General features: G+C 34.9%; 1 pseudogene across 1 annotated transcript; it reads right to left on the bottom strand.

Annotated features, from left to right (window-relative positions):
* Nucleotides 1-155: 155 nt before the first annotated feature.
* LOC308650411 (glutathione S-transferase A4-like) lies at nucleotides 156-27,438 on the bottom strand (annotated as a pseudogene). Its single transcript has 2 exons — nucleotides 27,360-27,438; nucleotides 156-731 (listed from the first exon to the last, which is right to left on the bottom strand). The product of its transcript is annotated as a glutathione S-transferase A4-like (transcript).
* Between the last annotated feature and the right edge of the window lie 185 nt (nucleotides 27,439-27,623).

Here is a 27,623-nt window from a genome sequence, read left to right as displayed (position 1 = left end):
AACAATAAAGGTTGACATTTTTCAAAGAGAAGATTTCCTTGACATGAAAGCCCCAACTCAAGACAACACTTTTAACAGAGCTGAGATCAATTAAGATAGCACTGCTGTCAGCCATCTCTAGGCACAAGCTCCGGCTCCCAGAAGGCCATGTTATTTTACAGCATAAAGATGTTGTAGATGGTTCTCACATAGATTTAATCAGATTTCTTATTGCTTTTGGGCCCAAGGAATCTCCTCATTGTCGGGAAATTATTTAATTTCACTATGTACTCCTGGAGGAAAGGAAATGCTGACAGGATATTAGGAATTTTCTCTTCTAGGACCAAAATGGTCTCTAGTAGAATCACATAAGCAAGGCTCAGCTGATCATCAAAACAAAAGTTTTGTCCATGACCCCTTGAATCTTTCAAAAACAGGAAAGTATCTAATAGCTTTCTGGGTCATGATAACCACTTCCTTTTGTTAATCATCTGGTTTTAAGGACGTATGCATGATAAGCAGTTCCAGGAGATCCAGTGTACCCTCCACATTCATGTCAATCACAGTTCTCTTCTTGAGGTCCTTGCAATAGAGCTGGTGCTTTTCTGCTATGTAGTGGAGAAAGCTTTGGGTCCGGACTAACTTAATACCATCAGTTTCAACCATGAGCACTTGTTGGAACAGCAAGTGATTGCTATCCTGCAACTTGTGCAACTGTTCTTTTGTGTGCAGAAATTCATCATCAAACTTGACTCCAGTGAGTCAGGTCATATATGATCACTTACTATCCAAAAGTACGTGTTTAATCTCTTTCAAAATTCAGAATTAAATCAGAAGCAGTTTTTCTAATGAAGAGTCATTATTTGCAGAACAGGGCATTGTTTTGCTCCAAAATCTTAGAAATCTGTTCTAGATTTCCCCTACTGGTTTATGCTGCCCATTATCTCTTTTTTGCTACCAAAGCTATGATTGGATCTGTTGAATCATCAGCCCGTATAGAAGAGAAGCTCACATTGAAGGCTGGACTTATTGTAGAGATTTCTCTTGCTCTGATCCCCACTTAGAAACTGAGAGCTTTACACATGACTTGGTAGCTAAGCTAAATAACTCACTCCATTGTTGCCTTAAAAATCCAAAAAGTCACTATGTATTTTTTCCATAATAGGTAGTTTCTTGAGAGAGATATTTGGACATGCTCCAGACTACTGAACTCCAAGCAATTTTCCTGATGTGTATGGCCTCTGAATTTTTGCAGTTTATTTCTTGACCTTTCATTCGTATATGTCTTTCTAAGGCATCTCAATTGCTTTACATTTTACGCTCATCATATACAATCAGCATAATATCATCAACATTTAGATTAGTGTGATGTAGAACAGATGGAATGTCAAGATGATCAAAATAGGAGACTATGTTATGACAGAGCAGAGTTGACTTGATGCAGAGTCTCCACTGTGCCAAAGTGTACTGTCACTTTACAGGTGAAAGCAAACTTCCAGTGTTCAAATTTTTTTTTAAAGAGAGAAAGAGAGACAGAGAATTTATTAACATTTATTTTTTTAGTTCTTGGCGTACACAACATCTTTGTATGTGGTGCTGAGGATCGAACCCAGGCCGCATGCATGCCAGGCAAGCGCACTACCGCTTGAGCCACATCCCCAGCCCCCCAGTGTTCAAATTTTTAGGGAAAAAATCACTAGCAGCATTAAAAGCAGCATACTCAAATGTGAGAAATTATGTTGGTTTGCTCCAGAAAATATATTATAAGTGGGAAAGGAGCTACAGTTGTAATAACCATCTAATTATACTAATTCATAGTCATTCTCCAATATTCATCTGACTTCTACATAGTAAAAACAGGTGGTGAGGAATGTGACAGGAATCACCACTATTGCATCTTTTAAAGTTTTGAGGATGACAATAATCTCTGTAATTAATCCAGGTACATGGTATTGCTTTTAGTTTACTAGCCTAAAAAAAAGAGCTTCCACTTGGCCTTTCCTATGATAATGCTCCCCACTTTACCAAAGAGCCAATGTTGGAATCCTGCAAATTGACAAGTGTATCTATTCCAATTATATGTTAAGAAGCTGGGGATATCAATGCAGAGAGCATGTATGGGGTTGTAGAGATCATTGTGAGTCAACATAGCCTCTTTCTCCATTCATTTCCTTGCCACTATAAACCCTCAATCTGACTCCTAAGAATAGAGTGACATTTTTTAAAATATTTTTTTTTAGTTGTAGATGGACACAATATCTTTATTTATTTATTTATATGTGGTGCTGAGGATCAAGCCCAGTGCCTCACACGTGTGAGGCAGGTGCTCTACTACTGAGCTACAGCCCTAGCCCCTGAGTGACATTTTGAATCTTCAAGAATAAGTTTTATTTCAGAGACTGTGTGTAGTAATACCTGAAACCTTAGTATCTGCCTCTGCAACTACACAATCACACTGTTAAATGGCTCCAGATCTTTGGGGCAGAAGGTTTAGTGGAAAATATGCAGTGTATATTGTAGCAGTACTAAAGAATCTTTTCTCCTAATAATTATGATAATCAAAAAATATCCTCAAGGAGACCTGATCTATTCAAACAAATTAAATACTTGGGTCAGGAAATTGGGTGATAAGCAATGGCTCACCATTGTGGCAACTCAAGTCAAAGTTCTGATTATGAAAACCAGGAGTTTTTTTTTTCTGTTTATAAATCAAGCAATATTCGAATAGGCTACTTATATATTTAATTCCCAGGGACACTGTGATGCTTATTTAACACCAAATGTCCCTATATGTCAAAATGTTCTGGGTGTTCATTATTCTTTGGAAGTACAGTGCTAGCTTTCAGTATCCATTACTTTAAGATTTCCCAGTGTAATGATGGAGCCTATCTTGATGTCAATATTCCAAAAGTTATGTCCAAATATTTGGTTTAGAAATGAGAATTAATACAACTCTCTGTGTGTATGGTATTGGGGATTGAATCCAGGCCCTCACACATGCTAGGCACGTGCTCTATCACTGAACCACATCTCCAGTTCCTTCTGGTTTTCCCATTTCATTTTTTGAGACAGGGTCTTGCTAAGTTGTCCAAGCTGCCTCAAAGTTGTGATCCTCTGGCTTCAGCCTCTTGAGTTACTGGGATTACAGGTATGTGCTGACATGTTTGGCCAACAGTTATTTATTATTTTAAAAATATTTTTAGTTGTAGATGAATACAATACCTTTTTTTAAAAAAATTATTTATTTGTGGTTCTGAGGATCTAACTCAGTGCCTCATACATGCTAGGTAAGCACTCTACCGCCAAGCCATAACCCCAGCCCCCCTCAACAGTTATTTTTAAAGCTCCTCTCAATAATATATTTCAATGTGACAACTGCCTTCTGGGCCCTTTAATGGTATATAGTTGGTGTGTGTGTATGTATGCATGTAGAATGTATGTAGACTATACATTATAAATTCACTCCAATATTCTTATCTTCTTATGTCTCATATTCCTTTCTGGGTATCTTGCCAAGGAAGCTCTGGCATATCAATCTCATTAAGCATAGTTCACTGTTAAGTTCAACTCTCAATCAACTGACTAAACTATTAGAACAATTAAAAACAACATAAAATCTAATATCTCTGCTACATGCACTCAAATCAAATCACTCACTCTGATTCAGGATGAATCTGCCCTTCTTGGTATGACATCCTTAAAAATCTGTTCCCATACATATTCCCTGGATTCTGCCAAATATATTAGCAGTATTCTATAATTTCTTTGGTGACTAAATTAATTCTTTTTGGATCATACTTGTATTTGATCCTTTGTAGCAAGTTGGGATTTGATGCTAGTTGTGGTTCTGGTGTCAAAGGCATTTGGGGTACACCTTGAGCATAATGGCCATCCCTTAGTGATGCCTGTCTGTTTCAGGTAAGGTCATTCTAAATTTGAAAAGCAAAGGAAGGCTGTTCTCTATACACAAGGGAGAGAAGCCAATTCTCCTGATAAGGAAGATTTGGTGTTTAAAGATTCTCAATTTGGTATGAATCCAACTAGATGCTCTCATTTCAAGATTCAAGGGCCGATTTCATATGAAACAGTATCCTACATTTTACATGACAACTTGGCAAGCCTTTGAGTTCAGCTGCCTTTGTAATTCTGTATTCTGCATAGTAAATATTATGTTGGATTTTTTTGTGATTTATATTAAAAATTTCCAGTTCTATTTATTAGTGTGATTTGTGTCTCTTGATCAGATTCTGACAGTTTCAGACATGTTGGCTAAGACATTGACTTGAAGATAATGTACTTGAAAAGTGCCATTGGAAATTAATATTAAGGTACCAACTATGATAACATTGACTGCAGTATGCAACAGATTATATTAGAGTGCACTTGAGTTCTTACAGAAAGAAAATAACAAGTTTAGCTCAAGCCACTGTCTGAGAGCTAGAGAGTTCCAAAGAATTTCACAAAGAATATAATTTCTTGAAGTTACAGGACAGATATTGCTGGAAGTTTCTTTCTTCTTTAGTCTCATCTTCTCCCTGTATACTTGCTATTGGCAGAATGTAAGTTCAAGTTTACTGACAAAAGAGAAAAGTAGTTTGCAGGGTGTGGCTTCAGTATCACAAAATAAGAAAAAGACAGGTGGTTTTGGCCCTGAGAGATAATAAATTAAGGACTTTAGTAAAGTGCACTGTAGCTGGTGCAGATAACCAGATTGAAATTGAAAGAAGTAAATCCAGTTGTAATTAAAAAGATCTTAAATTACTCTGTGATTCATAAGAATTTTGATATTTACACTGAAAGAAGGTAAAAATGAAATTTACTGTTTTGAAATAATTTTTGCATATATGTAAATTATACTTTTAAAATAGTGATATATGTAGCTCACAATTTGTATTTCAGAGATGGAAAATACCTCTTAGTTTTCTAGTTCATCTTGTTGTCTTTTGCATATCCGAATTACAGAATATTGCTACTAATCCACTTAATTTAACCCCAGGTCCTTTGTTTTAAGAGAATAAGCTCATGTAAGAGTGGAATTAGGCCTTAATGAGTAGTGCAGTCAAGTATATTTTGTTAATTCTCAGCTGCAGCTTGCTGCCCACCCCCACCCCCCTTATTTATGAATTAAAGTTTCAAGGTCAAGTGCCTTCATTGCTTCACACCTGTGAAAATACTTCATGGAATGTCCTCACTTCACACTGGGAAGGAAAGAGATGCCAATAAAAATTATACAAATCAGAGCCATATTTCTAGCAACCTGTTTTGTTTGTAGTTCTGGGAATTGAACCCAGGGCCTTTGCATGTTGGACAAGTGTTCTATTATGGAGCTACATCCACATTACCAGCCACCCCAGTTACCAGCTGTACCAGTCAAATGGTAAAAAGGAGGAGAAAAATATTTTTTTTTAGATGACACTTGTCACAAGCTTTTTTAAATTCTGAGGATATGCAGATGTATCAGCATTTGTGTGTTTTTTGGGTCAGGTTATCATGTGTATAATTTTTAACTGTCATTTAAACATATATGAATATATATTTTATCACTATAGCAAAATTGGAGAGTATATTTAACTCATGAAAGACAGAAGCAGTACAATACTAAGTTCCTTTTTCAGACTTGAGATTTAACTAGACTGATCCAGGCCTGGTGCCACATGCTTGTAATCCCTGCTACTCAGAGGCTGAGGCATGCAGATCACAGGGTCCAGGCCAACCTGGGCAACTAAATAAGAACCTGTTTCAAAAATATAAATAAATAGGCTTGGTAGAGCACCCCTGGGTTCTCAGTATTGGGGGAAAACGATTTAACTATAGCAGTGAGCTTAAGATTTAACTATAGCACTTGCAAGTTTCTAAGGTTTCAAACTTGGCTGTTCTCACATCTACATTCATGATGCTGTAATGCATCTGTAAATGTTATCCACTAAGATTATTTTAGATGATCTCATTAACACCCTAACAAGCAGTAAACTTTACATCTTTACAACTCTGAAGTGTGGAACAAGAAAGTTTGGCATGTATATGGTGGGGAGGGAAGGTGAGGGAAGTTGAGAAAACCCAAGTTCAAATATCAGCATGAAAAAAAATTCAGTGATCAGAAATGAATCACAAATTTGGGGAAATAAAAATCATAAAATACTCTGGTGATGGGGCATGAGAGTTTTAATTCACCACATTAAATTATTTAGCTATTTCAGGGTAGAATATTTCCAACAATATTAAAGATACATTTCTCAAAGACTGAGATTTTTTGTAATGTTTTTATTAGTGCACTATAATTATACATAATAGTGGGTTTTGTCATGATATATTCACACATGCACGTAACATAATTTGTTCCATTGAAGTCCCCAGTATTTTCCCTTTCCATCCCCTTTCCTCCCCCAACCTCTTCCTCTAATCTACTAGTCTCCCTTCCATTTATTTATTTTTAATTAGTGCATTATAATTATATCTAAAAGTGGGATCCATTGTGATATATTCACACATGCACAAAACAATTTATTTGATGTTATTTCCCCAAAAATCCCTTTTCCCTTTTTCTATTCTCCTGTTCTCCCTTCTATTTTGTGAGATTCCCTCATCATCTTTTTATTGCTTTTTTTCTCTCTTTCAAAAATGAAATAAAACATATGACTCTTGACTTTCTGAATGTGGCTAATTTTACTTGGCATGATGTTCTACCGTTCCATCCATTTTCCAGCAAACAATATAATTTCATTTTTGTTTATGGTTGAGAAGAACCTCATTGTGTATATATACCATACTTCTTCATCCGTTCAGCTATTTCTCAAAGATTGATAGGTATATTTTAAAGATTTTTTTAAATAATGGATTTGCCTCTTTAGTTAAAGAGGTAGGTATGTCTGAGACCACTGGGGGAATGCCTTTTTTTTTGGCCCAGGATTTTAATTTTAATTAGGCTATTTTTTGCTATTTTTGTGAAAAGTGACGTTTTAATATAATTTTTAAAATATAAAATTTTGAAAATATAATTGTGTGAAAACTAGATTTGGGTGACTTTGAGGGTAATATCTTCAGCCACAGCTCTAACTCAATATAAGTAATTATTAATTTGATTTTTATTTCTGACATCTAGTTACTTTTCACTTTTTTTCTTTCTAAAATGCTGAGATCTGGAGAAGATTCCTGTACATATACAAGTGTATATGTACAAGAAAGAAGAGAAAGAAAAAGCTATTTTTTTAAAGTGATCATAATGTGTAAAATAGTTTTTGTAATTTTATAACAGTAGTAACAATACTTTATAAAAGTACGTTTACATGTGTCTAGTAATTAAAATATCAGCCAGGGATTATATTACCAACTTATTAAATTAAAAGAAATGAAAAATTTGACTCACTTTCCACTTTATATTATGTTGGACAGGTTGGATGGCAACACTTTTACTGGGTATGTCTCTGAGGCTGAAATTATAGAGCTCTTGAGACAAAAAAAATAAGAGCTAAAAACAACATAGAGACTGTCATTTCAATATTTTTCATTTAAAATATCCTTATTCTTACCAGTATTAAGTGAAAATATCATGCTCATACTTTTTTTTGCTAATTATATTCTCCATTGAGCCAAAAGAATCTTACAGAAATAGAATTTTTGTGGTAGTCTCCAGGGATACTGAAGTGACACTGACATCTGCATCTTAAATGAGAACATATCTACCACTGGCAAAAGGAATTAGTATGAACAAAACTAACTGAATCTTATTTATATCCCCTCTCTACCTTTAGAATTCTTATGTCATTTTATTTTTATTGCTTTTAAAATATTCTGCCTATGATGTTGTAAGTTAGTGGTCTATATGAACTTTGTTTTACACAAAACTTAGTACAGTATCTAGATTGTTCATAATATTTATTAAATGTTTCTGTGGATGAAAAAAGTGAATCAAACTGTGATTTCAATTGCTAAAACAATGCGCTGTTAAATAGAGGACACAAAATTTATATTAGAGAGCTAGAGCCCATGGAAGGAATAATCAACTGAACCATTCCAAATCCAGGATCAGTGGCTGAGCAAGCAATGTTAAACTGTTGGGAAATTTTAATTTAGTCATTGATCAATCACTTTTTGAAAAAAAAATTATCAAACACCAGTTATCTACCAGTTCCTGGAACAAGTATGGGGGCAATAATTCCCAGCAGAAGCAGTACCCAACTCCTGCATATGCAAGTAAATACTTCCATATGTTAAGGAAATGTAAGACTTTTTATGGTATCTTTTTCAAAGAAACGAAGGAATGTGTTTCATAAAGCAATTAGATGTGTCTTTGGGAAAAATAATGAATGATGTCTTCTAATGAAAAATATGTTTTGGGCTGGGGTTGTGGCTCAGTGGTAGAGCACTCGCCTAGCATGTGTGAAGCCCTGGGTTTGATCCTTAACACCACATAAAAATAAATAAAATAAAGGTATTGAATCCAACTACTACTAAAAAATGAATATTAAAAAAGAAAAATATGTTTTAATTTTAAAATGATACTCTACTTTTGCCCTTGTGAAAACCTATTTGTTCCAATGCAGAATCACATCAAAATCTCTTTAGATATATAGCAACTAATCTAAACACACATAGTAACTGCAAGATAGATAACTCTATTGAAGTGACGGCAACACAATGAGCTGATCAAGTTTGCTCATATGCACTACCATTTGGCTGAAAAAGACGAAGAAGTCTTGGACTGTATGATGAATTTCCTAATTTCAAGAGGTTAAAATATGAGGAAAACATGACTAGAGGTAAAATATTAAATTTGTAGTTATCTGAGTCCAGAGCTTAATGCCATTTTACTTATATGTGCTGAGTTTTCCAAAAATGTACATACTATGCAAATCATGGGTTGCCCTTTTCTTTGTTCATCATTCTGCAAAATCAAATTATTGGCAGAAAAACTATTTGTGGTATTCAAGTCTCTTGCACCACATACATATAACTGTGCATTAGCAGCTGCTGTATTCAATGTGGTTCTTCATAGAGTTGCAAATATAAGAGTAATTCAAGTTTTGTCTTGATCAAAGATTAGTTTTATATTAAAAATAATGTCCTTTCATTGCTCCCTTATTATATATTGAGGGCATTTTTTATTTATTTGATGTTAGATTGCTTCTTTATAATATTTATAAGAATATGTGAAATGAACATGATTTCAAATGACTAAAAGTACATTATATATTATGAATAATAGTATTGATGTAGTGATATCCTTTATATAATACTTAAAATTCTCTTACCTTCTTCATATAAATGTAGGCTTGAAATGAAGTACATACTTTCTTAGGATATAAAAACTTCAGATTTCCATACCTTATTCATATTCTTAGAATTTTTACACATTTTTAACCAAGCTCAAGTTGTTTTTCCCCCTAAAATTACTGACTTTTTAAAATTAAAAGATTTATCCACAAATGAAGGGGTTCTTAATGATGCACAGTAACTGATAATCCCATCAGTTTTAATGGGTTTTTGACCTAGTTCTTTTTTTCATTCAAAGTAAAAACAAAAGAACTAAAAGCTTTCACCTTGGCAGCCAGACCAAGTTTTATAGATTGCCCATGGACTTGAACATTCCAAGGCACTTTATACAACCATTTTGAATTTAATAGTCATGTGAACATTGTACCTTCAAGCTGAAAATTTTTAGTGCTGATGTCATGAACTCAATTTTTGGAAGATTTCTGAGCTTGAGGAAAGGTCTAATTAATTATGTGATTACAATGCATAGGAGCATCTTCCAAAAAATGTGCAAAATGACTTAACTTAAGCTCTGTGATGAATCAGATCATATGATAGTGTCATTTCAATATTTTTCACTTAAAATATCCTTATTCTTACCAGTATCAAGTGAAAATATCATGCCTCAAGGTAGATGAGGACCCATGTCTCCTGACCTCTGGTACAATTCACTGTTCACCACAGAATTGGCAACTGACATGATACCAGCGATCAAAAGAAGACTGTGGGTTTTAAGCACACTTGGTGGTTCTTTTGTTATTGGATTTGATTTTTATGATGTCAATAAACAGAATAATCTGAGTTTTTCTCTCTGTACCCTGTCTCAAATGCATTCACTGAAATGCCACAAACTGCTTCTCCTGTTGAGGAATCTCATACTGCCAAAATAAGTTTTGGGATTCGTTGGCATTCCAGAGTTTTATACCCTTGGCAGAAAACTGTGTAGCATCTTTGGATAAATTTTATATATATGCAAAATTATAAATAATATATAATATATTATATATAATTACAAATAATTTATATACATATAATTATGTATAACTAAAATTTTATATACACATATTATGATACACCATAATAACTCCTCCAAAACACCTTCCCCAATACATGTTTTGTTGCTAGCAAAGGAAACTGTTCTCTTAGGCTGTATGGTGTTGCATGCGGAACATAACACAAGATTCTGAAGTCACAAAAAAGCATGTGCTCAATCTTCCTCAAGTACTGATTTTGGCTTTGGGGATGCAGCCTTGGCTTCGGGTCTGAGCAAGTGGGTGCCAAGAGTCTGTGTTCTGCTATAGAAGGCCATAAAGCCTACAGATGTTTTAAATGTTATGTAGGAAACATTAACTATGGATTTCATTTGGAGTGTAGAATTACTAAAAATATAAATAGGAGGACTTGGGATTATAAGTTTGGGAACCACAGAGATATACTTTTCTAACAGTGCATTGAGGAGGTGGACATAATCAGAGCAAAATGGAGAAAGTATCATGATAGTGGTAAATATACAATGCTAAAAGCTCAGAAGAGGGCATTAATAACAGTCAGGGAATGATCATGCAGTGCTTCCTGAAGAAGGACAAGTGACTTGAAAGATTTGAAATTATTCAGATGAATGGAGGTGATTCCAAATTGATGTAGAAAGACCCTGGAGGCATAGCACTCTGTAGATCTATAAATGGTTCAAGAAGTCCAAGATCAAAAGAAAAAAGATCGAGTTTTGATTGGACATGATGTCAAGTTGTCCATACCCATTTATTGCTTCTCCTCCTTCAGACTCTATTAAAATGAAGTAAAATATACCCCCTGGCTCCCACATACAGCATCATCCACAGAGGAAAGGGAAACATAAGAGAAGGCATTAATAAATGAAAGTTTGTTACATTTTGTGAAATTTTAAGAAGTTAATATAAACAGGGATGATATTTAAGGATATTTAAAAATACATATGACACAAAATACAAGCAATCAAGAAGAGCCAGCAATGTTGGTAGTGGTGCAGTTTCCTGGGGAGCCTATGCTGAGGCAGTTGTGTGATCCACTCTCACCTATCACATTGGACTGGCTCTTTGGCTTCCTCTTGGTTCAACCAAATGGAGACATCAAGAAGTGTCAGGCATTTATTCCTTATCTGCTGTGCCAACATCTGGCAGTGCCTGCTCTCTTCTGCCTAAGTCCACACCTCCTGTAGGGCAAAGTGACATTCTTTTATAGTTGCAGCTCCCCCTGGTTGTACCAACAGTTCCTTTTATTACCTCTTCAGTCCTAGGAAGGGAATAGCTCTTTGATTCTGATGATTCTGGGGCCCTGCCTGTCCCTCAGTGGTTTCCTTTAACCCTGTTCATACCTTTGTAATTGGTCCCTGCTAAATTCTTCAAGGGAGAACTTCTCTCTGGAAATGGCTTTAGGAAAAACTTCTCCATATATTAATGCTGAGATCTCCTAATGAAATATAGTTCTCACTCAGTAACTTCAAAGTGAAACATGCCAGTTGACATACCTCATTCATATACAGAAAGCTGCTGATTAGCTTTTCTATCTTTCATTTTAAGTGTGTGTGTGTGTGTGTGAATATATATATATATATATATATATATATATATATATATAGATATAGATATAGATATATAATTAAAGATTTCAAGGCATAAGTGTCAAACCCTCTAAATAAGAATGAAAGCTAAAAGAAACTTATAGAGAAAGTACTCAGAGGAAATAAAACAACACACAAATCAGAATTAACCCCTTCCATATAAAAAACTTTACAGCTTCAATTATTTCTTTAACCCATTAAGTTCCAAGTTTTTAATTATGTGAATATTTCAATGAAATTGACACCAAGTGCATTAAAATGGGTTGGAGATCATAAGCTAGAGCTTATATATATATCATTATATTAATTAAAATTAATTATAATTATAGCTTTATCATTATATAACCATATTGTATATTTTATAATTATAGTATATATTTGAGTTTTTATTGTTATTCCACACTTGTGACCATGGGACAAATGGGTTTGAGATTAGAGAGAACATGTTGTAACCATTAGAAAAAAACAATGTTACATCAAAAATCAGTAAACAGTTAAGATTTTTAAGCTAAAAATTTGGAAAATGGAGATATATCTCAGTAGTATTATAGTACTTGCTTAACATGTTGGGGGTTTGATTCCCAGAACCATGCCCCCAACCTCCCCAAACCAAAAACCAAGTAAATGAATCAAAAAACCCACCACCACTAACAACCAATAAAACAGTGACCTTTCGTTCCAAGCATGGTGGCATGTGCCTGTTTTCCCCATTTCTAATGAATCTGAGGACTGCTGAAGTCCAGGAATTTGAAGACAGTCTGGGCAACATAGCAAGACTGTCTGTAGTTGGGAAAATGTTAGAAAGAAAGAAAGAAGTAAAAGAAGGAAGGAAGGAAGGAAGGAAGGAAAAAAGAAAGGAAGAAAGGAAGGATATGTAAAACTTAAAGTCAGGGAAATTTTGGAAACTACAATGAAAAAGAAGGGAGGAAATATTACAGAAAAGAAGATACTTAGAAGACAAATACAGAAAGTTCCACATTTTATGAATATGAGACAATAGAAAATGGTGTTCAAAATTCTGCAAGAAATGCCTGTCTGTCCATCTGTCTGTCTGTCTACCTATCTATCTATCCATTCATCCATCTATCCATCTATTGTCTTGCTAATCATCCCCCGTCTTTCATCTCTCTGTTTGCATGATTCTGGGAACTTTACACTCAGGCTACCAATGAAGAATAAGAGCAGATGACCTGCTTTGAAGGTTCACTTTCCATGCATTTTGTAAGCTCTTAGTGAAGGATGTGTTCCAGCAAAATGAGCAAATAATTCAAGGAAGGGGAACATATAAGATCTTTGTCTCCAACAAAGTAGAATACCATAGAGAAGTTTCAAGATGAACTTTTCAGTAGGCTTAGCATACAGTACCTTTTAACTGGCAAGAGAATTGAGCCTTCTATGATGGATTACTCCAGGAAAAAAAGTAGACCTGATAGAATGCATGGAATTGTGGTAATGAAGTATTAAAGATAATTATGCAGAAATTATGCAAGCAAAAACGTTTTTTATTGACACACTATTAAACAAAAGGCTCTATAAGAAAGAAACCAATATCTTGATAATTTCTTTCTGTACAGTGAATTATATCTTCTGGTCATATTCAGATATTGATTTGCTTAGAAGTAACTTAATTATATTCAAACATAGGAGAATGGAGGTGGGAAGAAAATAGCTCAGTGCACATGTCTCATAAATGGAAATCAATAATGTCTGAAGTATTGATAAATTCAGAAAGAGAAGTCTAAACATATGTATGAGAGACTTCCAGTGGTCACCAACTGTCTTCTTTTGTTCAACAGAAAGACTGACCAGTACAAGGAATATCTCCATACTCTCACTTGGAGCTGGGATAAGTTTTGGCTAATGAGATGTTTGCATGTTTCAAGTGATAATACTGGGAGTCTCTTTTAAGGACACTTAAAGATACTTAAAACATGTACTCTTTCTTCTTTTGCTTTTTCTCCTTAAAGAGGGATTGTACCTCACACCATGAAGGCCTGATTTTAGTGGTGGTACAGTGTGAACCAAGAGGAGTCTGGCTCCTTATATGGAACAATAAAAATAGTTGTGTTTAGAGGCTATGATTAATGCTAAGGAAGAACAGAGGGAGGCGCTGTTGTTTCACATTATAAAATTCAGTTTCAGCAAGTTGAATATGAACTTGCTACTTCTGTATACTGAAATTGGTTGAATATCTGTGATTTCATATTGTTCAATCTATTTATCTAAAAATAGGTGCATATATTAGTATGATTAAAATACTTAGAAATGCAAAAGTAGAAAGATGAGACTGTTAAGTAGACAGTCATTTAATCCTGAAACAACTTATATATCATGATAAGAATTTGTGGTTTAATTTTTTTTTTTTACCCATGCTGTTGATTGCTAAATGTAATAGTCTGATCATGATGCTGAATAAATGTGTCTTTTTTTTTAAAAAAAGAATTGGTGGTTTAATGTGATCTGTTGATGTTTTAAAGACAATTCTCACAGTAAAATAGAAGGGGCAAAAGAATCTGTTGTATACTAAATAATAAAGAAAGAGGCCTTTCTAATCAACAAGTGACAGATAATGAAGACTAAACCAAGGATATTGTAGGGATGATCAAGTTCATTGATAAATATTAGACAGATAGACCTGGTAGAGCTGTGTTAGCAAGCAAAGGTAGACAGGAGGTGAAGGAAGGGGAGTAGAATAACACGTGTTTAAGACCCTGTCTCAGCAGCCCTTCAGACTGGTCTTCACTCCATGTTTGCCTTGGGCATGTTCTGTTTTCACACTGTGCTTTCCACTGCTCATCTGTAAAATGGGGAACAACAGTACTTCCTTCTTAGTGTTTGGTGAACATTACATGAAAGAGAACCTAAGGAAAGCACACCAACTGCGTGGCACAGAATAATTGAATAAAATGGAAGAGTATTAAATTGAACAATGGAATAAATATTTGCTACTAATATTACTATAAGGTTCCACCTTCCTAAAGAGGAAGCAAAGGAAAAAGTACTGGATATCCAAGTAGATTAGTAGATTAATTAGAATTTACAGGATGGAAGTTGGGCTGTAAGTAGTCATTGGTATTCAGGTTTCAGGCAGAATTTGAAACCACGGGAGTGAATTATTTTTATGTCTAAGAAGAACATATGGAAGAGAGAGAGAAGGAAAGAGAGAGAGACATGAAAGAATACAAATATTTTAAAGAAATGAAGGCTTCAGAGGAAATTAAGTGTTAGAAATCAGAAAATCAGATATGGAATAAGAAGAACAATGGAGAAAATTGTTTAAGTAACAATTTCAGCACATTCACATATGACAAGAATTTAGACATCATCATTAGCTTTTGCATCTAATGGGGCTAGGAACTCAGGAGCCAGAGGACAGAAAGCAGAGGCACTACCAACTATGAGGAGAGTCAGTCAAGCTGCTGGGAATGGACTCCTTTTTCTAGAAGCCTGTCTAGGAATGAGAAAACTGGGAGAGATTTGAGACTATGTCTCCATGTTAATAAATAAGACTTCAGAGAAAAAGACAAAGAAAACAGAGGAGAAATAGCACACATGACAGAGCAAGATCCCTGAGGATCTGTTCTCTTCTGATTTTTCTATATTGCCTTCTGAGGTAAGTAGAATTTGTGAATCAAAAAAGATGAATTATTATACTTGACACTTATTTATGTAAGATGTGTTTTAAAACCCTCATGGAAAAGTGTTTTGTTCACTTGCATATCTTTTCTCATTTGCTTTCTTGAAAGTAATAACACTATACACAAATAAACACAGAAAGAAATCAATCCACAATGACATCATCTGTCTAGGGAATATTCTTTATGCCCAAACAGAAACAATTCTTTTTGATAACTTTTCCTATTAACATTCCACTTCCAGAAAGACCAGGGAAGGGCTGTGCCTCATAGGTAGAAAACTACTTTCTATTTTAGCTTTTTCAAAGAGGTAATTGAGTGCTTTCATCTGTCTATAAAGATAGAAGTGTGTGTGTGTGTGTGTGTGTGTGCGTGTGTTTAAAAATATCCCAGAAGTTGAAATTAAAGTCTTCATATAATTAGAGAGTTTTTAAAAATTTCAATAACAATAGTCATAATAAAATGTGGTATTTAATCTTATGGTTTGAAAAAAGGCATTTCTTAGAACAAGAGGGAAATTCATACAGCTATGGGAAGGTGGATCCTGTGCTGTGATCTATGGTCTTTCAGTACTGTTTTGTAGCCACTATATATAGAAACAGTGCCTACAGGAGAACCCATGTGCTTTTCTACATCAGTATCTGACTAATCCCAGGAAGTGAACTTCCATTAAAGCTGAGGATAAGAACAGGATGATTATTTTAAAATTATTTTCAATAAGTTTTCAATGCATATGTTGTTCAACGTGTAAGGGAAAGCTTACTTATATATGTCACTTTAAGAGAGCTAAAGAAAAGCTCAACAAGAAATGTTCCTCATGATTACCAAGCAAATGTCACTGCAGGCAAAAATACTGTAATCTGTGTTCCTTGTATGAGTGCTAATTATGTGCCAGATACTAACTATGTGTTTTAAAATCACTCAAATTTTTAACAATTATAATCCTATAACCTAGACACCAGCATCACCTCATTCAGCAGAGGAAGAATTTAAGATTCAGTTAAATGGCTTTCCTATATTTTGAGATTTTGATATATGGAATTTAAAGCTATTAGGGGGGAGACCAATTTTTTCTAGCACTTGGAAAGCTGAGTATGTTCTAGAGAAAAACAATTAAGATGTTAAGAAAATATTCATTCTGTCAAAAGAAAATTCTTATGTATAAAAAACTTTCAGCTTATCTAAAATGCCAGGAAAGTACTCCTATTCTGATTGTTATTTTCAACCAGATGTTGAGACCGGTTGTTGCTTTTCAGGGTTTCTCATTTTATGCAATTGAAGTATTATTCCTCAAAACTTGACCATTTTTTTTGGTTAAAAATCTACAATTCTTCTTAAAAGGGGGTGCTTCCTATGACCACTGGGTATTGAAAATTTTTATGTTATCAAAAAAGATAAATGACTATTTACCAAATAAGCACATTTAAGTTTAACTAGCTATGCAAACAGAGACTTGAATGCTTCAAATCATGAGACCTAGGCGTGAACTAAATGAGCATCATGGTAATATGGTGGTCACTAGCTCTGGGGCCACTATCTGCTAAGATGATGACTCAGATGGTGCCTAGGTGGCTTAATCCCAGGGCATGCAATCCCAAGAGTCCTTGTAGCCTCATATAAGGCCAAAGTGATTCTGGCCATATTTCCATGGATACAAATATTTTAAAAATATTTGTATCTTTTATAAAGTTCTTAGGATTTACTAAGTTTCATCACTATATTCTCATATTTCTTACTATTTTTGCATTACTTCAAATTTACAGAATGGCTGGGAGAATAGTACATAGAACTTACATGCTATATACCCTTTGCAAGATTGACTAGGTGCCTCATTTATTCTGTCATCTTCTCTCAGTCTTTCTAAAAATATATTTTTACTTTTCTGAAACTGTTGAGAGTAAATTTCAGATGCCATGCCTATTTGTCCTAAAGATATCAAGATTTTTTTTCTAGAACCAAGAATATTTCACTGCATAACCACAATTTAATTATAGAGTCAGGGGAAAAAATCAATACATCACAATTATCTAATCCATGCCCATACTCAAATTTGATTAATTGTTCCAACAATGTTCTTTATTGCTATTTATTTCCCAGACCCAAGAACATGGACTGCATTTAATTATCATATTTCTTTAATCTGGAACTGTTTTCAGTCTTTCTTTATCATTTATAATAGGGATATTTTAAAGATATACAAGGTACTTATTGCATTGTTAACTCAATGTTAAAATTAGCATTTTAAAAAATATTTGTATTTTTGTTGTAGTTGGATTCAATACCTTTGTTTTATTTATTTATTTTTAGTGGTGCTGAGAATCGAACCCAGGGCATCGCATGTGCTAGATGAGTGCTCTACCACTGAACCACAACCCCAGCCCTGATTATGTATTTTAATGAAGAATGCTAAAGAAATGATATTGCATCCTTCTTGTACTTCACAGTAGGTGACAAATGTGATTGGGTTAGCTCCAACCCTGATGTTGCTAACTTTCACCACTCAAGGAAGAGAGTGGCTAGGTACCAAGTTTCCACTCTGTAAAGTTACCAATTTTCTCTTTGTAAATAGTAAATTAGTTTGGAGTAGTCACCAATGAATCTTGCCTGAATCAATTATTACTATGATACTGTAAAAAAGTAACTTTCTAAGTCTTTCTTTCTGCAGTTATTAATTAATATTCTACTGCAAAGAATTTTCCCTTCTCCCACTTTTGTGTGTGTATAGAATTATGTATGTGTAGCAACTTGATCTCATAGATTTTTATTTTATGTAGTAAGTTTTAATATTTCACTGTCATTTTCTATTTTGATGCCAAGCTGCCCCTTTTGTTATTAAATTTTTAAAAATGGCATCAGCCAACTCTGTTAAATCATGTGACTTGGATTTGAAAAATTCTAGTTGACTTCATACATACAGACAGACACATAGAATGGAATTGAACTTTATTGACTATAAATAAAATCAGTCATGAGAGTCAAGGATTTTGAGGAGAGGTAGCTTTCCTGTAATCAGTGTACACCTTCTTAAATAATCCACTAATCTTTCTTTGTTGTTGTCAGTATGGTATAGTCCACTCCCATCTATAGGATGAGTCTGTCGCTTAGATGGCAAGTTCTGGCATATTTACATTGCTTCACTTGTGCCAGCTTTTTCTGTTTTCTCTTTTCAGAGATCCTTTTAACCCAAAAGAAAGCCTGAGGGCTCAGGAATGGTTTAAAATACATGTTGGTAACAAATAGTTGCTTCTAATTATTAATTATTGATTCATTTCTTCTATTTAGTTTAAATCAGCAGCTATTATTTATTCAGCTTCTTCATAGGTTTGTTTTATCTGGGATATCTTTGGGTTTTGTTAATCTCCCTTTGAAAACCCCATATAATAGTACTTTTTAAAAACTGTATCTTATTTGCACATCTATAAGCTTATATATCAAAGTCTGTTTCCATGAACCCAGTGAACATATCGATTACCATGGCTTCTCATATTGCTAATGAATAAAGGGGTCATGGAAAGTTTCCTTTGATATTGCACCCAGAAAACCATATGTACAATTGTTCATGGGCTGAAGAACAAGGTGTTCAATAATTGTGAAACTTCCTAGAAGAAAATTAGAGTTTAGAAGGACTTTGAATTTAGATCATAAGCCTCAAAAACATATTAAGTGCTCTTTGACTAGGCCTCTTCTTGGACTTGGGAAAACAGGTGGGATTATTTGGATTGAAAGGAGTCCACTGGATGAGAGGCACTGGAATAAGACTAAGATATCCATTTTTTTGGGTTATTTAGAGGTTGTTTTAATTTTGTGCCTAGCCCAAGTAAAGCATTCTGTTGCTTGGGGAAATATTTTCTCTAAGATATTCTAAGTCTTTATATTGTTAAGTGTTATTTTTAGAAAATATTCTTTGACTCGAAGTAGAGGGAGGTGTGCTTGAATATGCAAGCTATCATTTGAAATGAAAAAAGTGACACTCGTGAGGAACATCACCATAAATATGCTTTTAAGTAGCACCTAGGATTAATCATATTTAAATACTCCTACTAGAAAAAAAAAAGTTTTTGTTTGTTTGCTTTTAATTTTAGAGAAATGCTATCTGCTTAACAATGGGCTCATCCAACCCCTCTGAAATGCTGTTGATGTTGAAAGCATGGCACTTTCTAGTTGGTTCACATTTATTTGTTAGAATGGCTGATGAAAAAGGTTAAATATCCCTGTACTATCTACAGTAAATAGAAAATGAGTTCAGATGATCTCTATCCATATCCAGATATTTTGGGCACCATTCCTTACACACTGATAAAAGCGATCTTAAAAATAAGTCAAAATGCAGCAATTGAAAGCTGCCAATCTGGTTTCTGGATGTATAATGATGTTCATGTTCAACTCTGCAAAGCTGCCTAGGGATCAGTGATTACATATCAGCTCTTCAGAAAAGTTCAACATGAGGATACTTTGTTCACTGTCATTTTGTTAAGAGGGCCCCTATAGTATAGCTGTCATTCTTTCTTCTTTAGAAGAATGTAAGAATTCATTCAGAATCATTTAGTAAGCAATAAAGCACCATGTAAGAAGTGTACTGTTTTTATATTATAAATTGTGAGTCAATTATTTTTTCATATTTATGACCTAATGCTCAAGTTAGAAGTAACTGTGGATTGATGGTTATGTTTCTTGATTAAACAGTTACAGATACTAAGTGCAGTATAACACATATAAAAGCTACAGTTCCTGTCCTCTAATAGTTTATACTCTTCTTATCAATTGGACCCACAGGAGAGAGACAGTTAGACTTGAATAAAATAATACCTTGCCTAGTCATTCTTAATTAAGTTAGCCTTTGTTAACAGATGATATTTGAGAATGTTTTAGGGAGAGGCAAGTGCTTATAAGTGAGCCCAGGGGAACTTCTTAGGTAACATAAATGCCCTATATGTTGATGGTGTAGGTGGCTGAGTAAACACATTTGTCAAACACAATAGAAACCTGGTTGGGGATGTAGATCAGTGGTAAGACACTTGTCAATAAGGCCTTGGGTTCAATCCCCAGTACAAATAAATAAACAAAAAAAATCAAAGTATGTATTTAAATGAATATATTTTAATATATTTAACTCATACCTTGCCTTTAATATGTAAAATGATCCTACATGTGTGCACAACTAATAGAATACTGTTCAAAGGATAGAAACAATAAGTTCAGAGTGAACGTTTTTATGTTATAAATTTGAAAAAAAATGACTTTGAAAAAATATATACGGGGGCGGGGGACAGGCGCTAGGCTCTTCTAAAAATAAAGAAAATGAAATTAAAATGAGATAACTTTTTCACCTCTAAACTAGGAAAAATTAATGATACTAAACATGTTGTATAGAAAACAGGTACTGTCATACTACTTGAGGTATAAATTGGTACCATTGCTATGGAGGGCAGCTCAACAACAATTAACATTACAAATGCATATACCTTTGATCCATTAATTCCATTTCCAACAGATATACTTGTATGTAAGCAAAATGACATGTATATGAAAAAATATATATATATATATTATATACATATGTGTGTGTGTGTGTGTGTGTGTGTGTGTGTGTGTGTGTGTGTATCTTGTAGAATTGATTGCAGACAATTGTTCAAATGCCCAAACATAAGGGACTGGATAAGTGAATTATTGTATATCATCTAACAGTGGACAGACACATGTGAGCAGTGGGAGCATGAGGTTAAGGGGATAATTCTATAAAATGACCTCCACATATTTTCTTTTTTAAAAAGTAATTTACTTTCAGCCCTGCCTGGCTTGTATTGACAGGATATGTTACATTCCTCAGAAAGTATCTGTTAATCCTCAGGAGAAATGCAGGCTCTGAATTGCTGATAATAATAACACTACTTACCTTGAAATGGGGACTTTTGTGACCCTTACATAGACCAGATCCCAAAACTCAGGGAGATAAAGATAATTCCCCTAACCATAAAATCTGTAAGAACAGGTTCCAAACAGAACTGGCCAGTATGGGCTAAAGCAACCTAGAATTTTCATGGCAGTGGGGACTAGAAAGTGAAAATATAAGATACACTTTCCAAGAAGTAAAGTAGACATAATTTTCACTATTCTTTTCCCTAAATACAAACACACATCCTGGACACTGAATATGTAAAAATATAAGAAGACTCTGAAAGGTAGAAAAAAGGTAGTATACCAGTGAGGAAGCTCAGGACCCAAGAAATATGTTGTAGTGAGTACTTTGGGATTTCTGTTTGTTTCTTTTCTTTCTTTTTTTTTTTTTTAAGAGAGAGTGAGAGAGAGAGAGAGAGAGAATTTTATAATCTTTATTTTTTAGTTTTCGGCGGCCACAACATCTTTGTTGGTATGTGGTGCTGAGGATCGAACCCGGGCCGCACGCATGACAGGCGAGCGCGCTACCGCTTGAGCCACATCCCCAGCCCCTCTGTTTGTTTCTTATATCCTAAAGTACTAGGAATTTGAAAATGCCAGTGAAAATCGCAAAAAGCCTTAGCTGTGGCCTGCTCTTCTTGTCCAAAGGACCAGGAAATGGTGGGCTGGTGTGACAGAAAACTTTTAGACAATAACTAGTGCAGTTGAACACTACAGAAAAAAAAATTATGGCCTGTCCCACCATATAGGTAAAATTTAACTAAGGAACTAGATTTCCTCCCCAGTCCTGTGGTATCAAAGCAGACTGTGTGCCAAGAAGGGATCTTGGACTTTCCTCTAATCTGGGGAACATATTGGATTTAGTAAAAATTTCAAAATTTGTTTTCTGAAATGCCTTTTAAGTAAACTACCAACTTAAAGAAATATTTGCATATCACAATGCCAACAAAGAACTAGCACATAAAATATACAAAGTCCTAAAACTGAACAGTAAAGAAATTAACAATCCAAAGAGAAAAGGTGAAAAAGATATGAAGAAACAATTTACCAAAGAGGATGTTCAGGTAGCAAATGAACATGAAAATGTTTAATATCATTAGCCATTAGCAAATTAGAATCACAAGGAGACATCACTGCACACCTATCAAAATAAAAAAAGTTAATGACAATACAAAATAGTCATGATGATCAGGGAGAACCTGGATCACTCACATATTGATGGTGGGGATTTTAAACAGTAAAGCCCTGTGGAAAACAGTTTGATAGTTTCTCATAAAACTATATTACTACTCAGTATTTACATTTCTAGGCATTTATTTATCTCAGGGAAATGAAAACTTATATTCACACAGAAACCTGTAAACGATGCTTACAGTGACTCAATTCATGATAGGCAAAATTAAAAAAAAATCACATAGGATGAAAGTGTTTATTGATATCGTGGAATAATGCCTAGCAATAAAAAAGAATGAGCTATTGTTATGCACAACCACCTGAAAGATTCTTGAGAGAATTATGTTGGGTGCAGATAGCCAGTCTCAAGAGATTGCATACCCCATGATTTTATTCATGTAACAACCTCGAAATGACAAATATGACAGGCATGAAAAATAGAGTTCTGGTTGGCAGGGTTTAAGGAAGGAGTGTGAAGAGTAGGAAAGGGGCATGACTATGCAATGAATGGCATGAAACATGCTTGTAGTGATGGAATTGTTCTACAATCACATGTCAGTGTCAGTGTCCTGGTTATGACCTTGTACCAAAGTTTTGTAAGATGTTAACATTGGGAATCTGAATAGAGGATACATGGATTTCCCTGTGTTATTTGATGCAACTGTATGTGACTCTGCAGTGATCTTAAAATATGTTTAATTTTTTAAAAATCAATGTATGGAATAGGATATCTAGTGTGCTGTTTTATATGTAAAATTTTGAGAGACATTCTATAAATGTTTTATTGTAAATGAATAATGGGACTCTGATAAGATATTTGAAAACTTAAAAATGTGGGACTGGGGAGTAGCTCAGTGGTAGAGTGCTTGCCAAACATATGTGAGGCCCTGTGTTCAATCCCAAGCACTGAGAAAACAAAACCAACAACAATAAAACCACCATAATGATATGGTCAACACAAGAAGAAAAAAATGGGGACAAGAACAGAAAGGGGATTCTTCACTTCATACTACTTGAACTTTACAATTTGTATGTATTTCCATTTTAGATTGTAAACTCCAATGGACCAATTATATTTGTTCCTTTGACTAGCCTTATGCTGGTTATTACTGATTACATAGGGACCTATTTGTTTAGTGCTCAATATCTTGTTTACAAATGACAAGATAATTTTCCAAGAGGAGAAATATAGATGGATAAAAATTCAAAAAGTGGAAAATGGAATAAATAAACTTGAAAGTTGTGTGGTAGTATGGAACATAGTAAGAGATATGAGACAGAAACATACTTGTGGCCTCATCATATTTAATTATTTTTTTCTACCCTCATTTTATTCTTTAGACATGAATAAAATGAAAAATAAATAATAAATGATATTATTTCTTATCATTATATATAATAAATAAAATGAATGGACATGAATAAAATGAAATAAAACACTTTTGCAAATTCTCTTTTGGCTCTGGCTGCTGCATAACTAAATTTTCTGTCTTGAATCAGCGCCCATTTTGTCTGCTTTGCTGATGCAAACCTTATGTCTATTGTTACCTCTGTGTGTGTTTTAGGTAGAGAGGCAGTAAAGAAGGAGGAGAATGGCATATCCTACAATTTGTCTTTGGGTTTCTGTTAATTTTCAGTTCACTTTCTATCTCAAAGAGCCCATACCTATTAAACACAAACATGCCAGGCACCATGTAATTGTTTAATTAACAGTACAGTGTGAAGAGAGTTGTTCATCAATCAGTTTATTAATAGGCTGATAGTTTGAGTCAGGTGCTTTATTAGGATCATATTTTAGTCAGCTTTTTCATCTCCGTGACCAAGACCTGACAAGAACAGTTTTAGACAAGAAAAACTTTATTTGGTGCTTATAGTTTCAGTGGTCTCAGTCTGTAGATGGCCTACTCCATTGCTCTGGGCACGAGGGGAGACAGAAGGGTATAGAAGAGAATAACAACTCAGAACACGGCAATCTCCATGTAGAGAGAGAGCTCCACTCAGCAGGGAGAAAATACAAACCCTGAAAGCATGCCCCCAATGACCTGACTCCTCTAGCCATACTTTACCTTCTTATATTACCACCCAGTTAATCCATACCAGTGGATTAAGCCACTGGTTAGGTTATACCCTCGTAACCTAATCATTTTGCCTCTGAGTGTTCTTTCATGAGCATTTGGGGTATACCACATATCCAAATCATAACAGATCACCCAAAGTGATCTGTAGATCTAATGCAATGCCCATCAAATACCAATGACATTCTTCCTGGAACTAGGGGGTGGTGGTGGAAAAAAAAAAACAGTCTTAACATTAATATGTAAGAACAAAAGACCCAGAATAGCCAAATAAACCCTGAGCAAAAAGAGCAATGTTGAAGGCATGATGATACTTGATTTCAAATTATACTACAGAGCCATAGTAATAAAAACAGTATAGTACTGGCATAAAAACAGACTATGTATAGGCCAATAGAACAGAGGACATACAAACAAACTCACACAGCTACAATTATCTGATTCTTGATAGAAGGGCCAAAAACATGCATTGGAGAAAATACAGCTTCTTTAGCAAGTGGTACTTGGAAAACTGGATATGTAGAATGTTGAAACAACATCCCTATATTTCACCCTGTACAAGTTAACTCAAAATGAATCAAAGACTAGAAACTTTGCAACCGTTCAAAACAAAATAGGGAAACACTTCAACATAGCTGCAAGCAAAGACTTCCTGAATAGGACTACTGTACCTCAGAAATAAGAGAAAATCTATAAATAAGATGGCATCAAATTATAAATCTTCTGCACAGTAATAGAAATGACAGAGTAAAGAAACAACTGAAAAAGTATTTTTGCCAGCTGACAGAGGATTAATATCCAGAATACATAAAGAACTAAAAAACCCTCAACCTTAAGAAAGCAAAAAACCCAATCATGAATGGGCAAATTAACTGAATAGAGTTTTCTCAAAAGAAGTATGAATGGCAAACAACTGTATAAAAAAAGTTCAATATCTTTAGTCATAAGGGAAATGCAAAGCAAAACTCCATTTCACTTAAGTTAGGATGACAATTATCAATAATACAAAGAACAATAAATGCTGGTGAGGTTGTGGGAAAAGGGAATTCTTCTACACTGTTGATGGAAATGTAAATTTTTACAGTCAATATGGAAATCAGTATCGAGGTTCCTCAAAATGCTAGAAATAGAACCACCATATATACCAAAAGAATTAAAGTCAGCATACTTAAGAGATATATGCATGCCCATATATATCACAGCACAATTTATAATTGCCAAGTTATAGAATCAGACTAGGTGTTTATCAAAAGATAAGTGGATAAAGAAAATGTGGTATAATGTACATATTACAGTTTTATTCAGACATAAAGAAGAATAAAAGCATGTAAGTTGCAGGGAAATAGGTTGAACAAGAGACCATAATTTTGAATGAAGTAAGTAAGTCTTAGAAAAGTATAGTATTTCTTTTTCTCATATGTGGAAGCTAGAGGTAGAGGTAGAGAGAGAGAGCCATGAAAGTAGAAAGAAGATCATTAGGGTAGAGGAAAGGAGTCAGGGGGAAGGAAGTATGATAGGAGATACTGAGGGGGGGGGAATTGATTTCTAGATCTGAGAAATTCAAGAAAAATAAAATACTAGATATATACTATAGAACTGGCTAGGACACATTTTACTGTGCTGAATTTATCAGTACATAATTTTGGTTAATTTCCTGCTGACGGAACTATCACTTTCATGTGGTCTGCTATATCTCACTCCTTTGCTTATTTGGAATTCTGCTGCTTGAAAGTACACCCTAGGGACTAGGGCTACATCTAACTGCCAATTCCCACTGTAATTCTAAAATTAGCTAGGATGGCCCTTTAGGAGTCTCAAAGAAGAAGATTGTTCAATTTTAAATGGTCTCGTTTCTTTTCTCCACTCCTGCACTTGCAAAGACGAAAATTTATACCTGGCTTTCCCAGATAATTGTTGGGTGACTGCCAGTCCTGGCTAGGACAATGGTTTAGAAAAAGCTGCTCTTGTTAATTTCAAGGAGTTTGCACATACTGCTGTCTATATTTTGCCTGTGTCCTGAGACTTTCTGTGAGGTGACAGACTAATGAATCTGATTGAGGAAATTTCAAGGCAGCAGCACAGTTTTCAGGGGATGGCATGGGTATTGTTGGTGGCTTTTAGTCGTGGGTGTGGAATAGCAGAAAGCAGAACAGAAAGATTTGAAAAACTTGCAGTTTAGTCAGAAAACTATGAATAAAAACAGGACTAAGGAAATGTAGTTAAAGAGATTACAGCCACTAATGAGATGCTGCTTAGTACTTTGCCAGGAAACAATAGAAAAGAGGGATTGAGGATGTCTCAAGATTTGGCAAGACCACACCCATCTCAGGCTCTAAGGTGCAAAAGTAAAACCGCCTTTGAGAACTGACCAGTGGGGTACCCTACTTGCAAATGGGGACCTAGAAAGTTGTTTCACCATGTTCAGCTGCTCAGGCACTCAGAGGCTCCTGGCCATAGTCCCTGAAGGCTTGGTTACTGCTCCAGATGGTGTAGACCTTGGCATCAACCACATAGTGCTGGGTCTGCAGGATTGCAGGATGCTAGAGTTGGGGGGTCAAGGAGGTTTCCACCAAGTAAAGGAAGACCTGAGAGGTCAGGCAAAGTGCCCCAGGGTCAGTGTCCCTTCGGGCTGCTCCTGAAAGGGCCATGCATGAAGATATGAGGAGGAAGCCAAACTGCAGTGGAAACCTCGAAGATTAAGAAATGCCAGTACCATGGAACATCTGCTGAAGAAAGCTGCAGGAATTAAGCACATACAAGCCAACAGGGCGGCCATATGGGCTGCAACCAACAAGGACATATGGGCTGTGCTGCACAAGCTCTTTGCAGAGAACATCACGATGTCATGTGCTCCAGATGCTGTCTATGGAGCTACAGGACTTGTTTTGCCCTGCTATTTTTTGGTCTTGCTTTGGTCTCATTCCTTCTTTCTATGCACCTATTTCTTCCTTTTGTAATGGAAAAGTTTATTATATGCCTTTATGTATAGGATACATATAACTTGCTTTTGTTACAGGGGCT

Source organism: Spermophilus citellus (genome assembly GCF_964194105.1).
Source record: "Spermophilus citellus genome assembly, chromosome: 5".
NCBI lineage: Eukaryota > Metazoa > Chordata > Mammalia > Rodentia > Sciuridae > Spermophilus > Spermophilus citellus.
The sequence above is the reverse complement of the archived record's forward strand: the minus strand, read 5'-3'. Positions and strand labels throughout refer to the sequence as shown.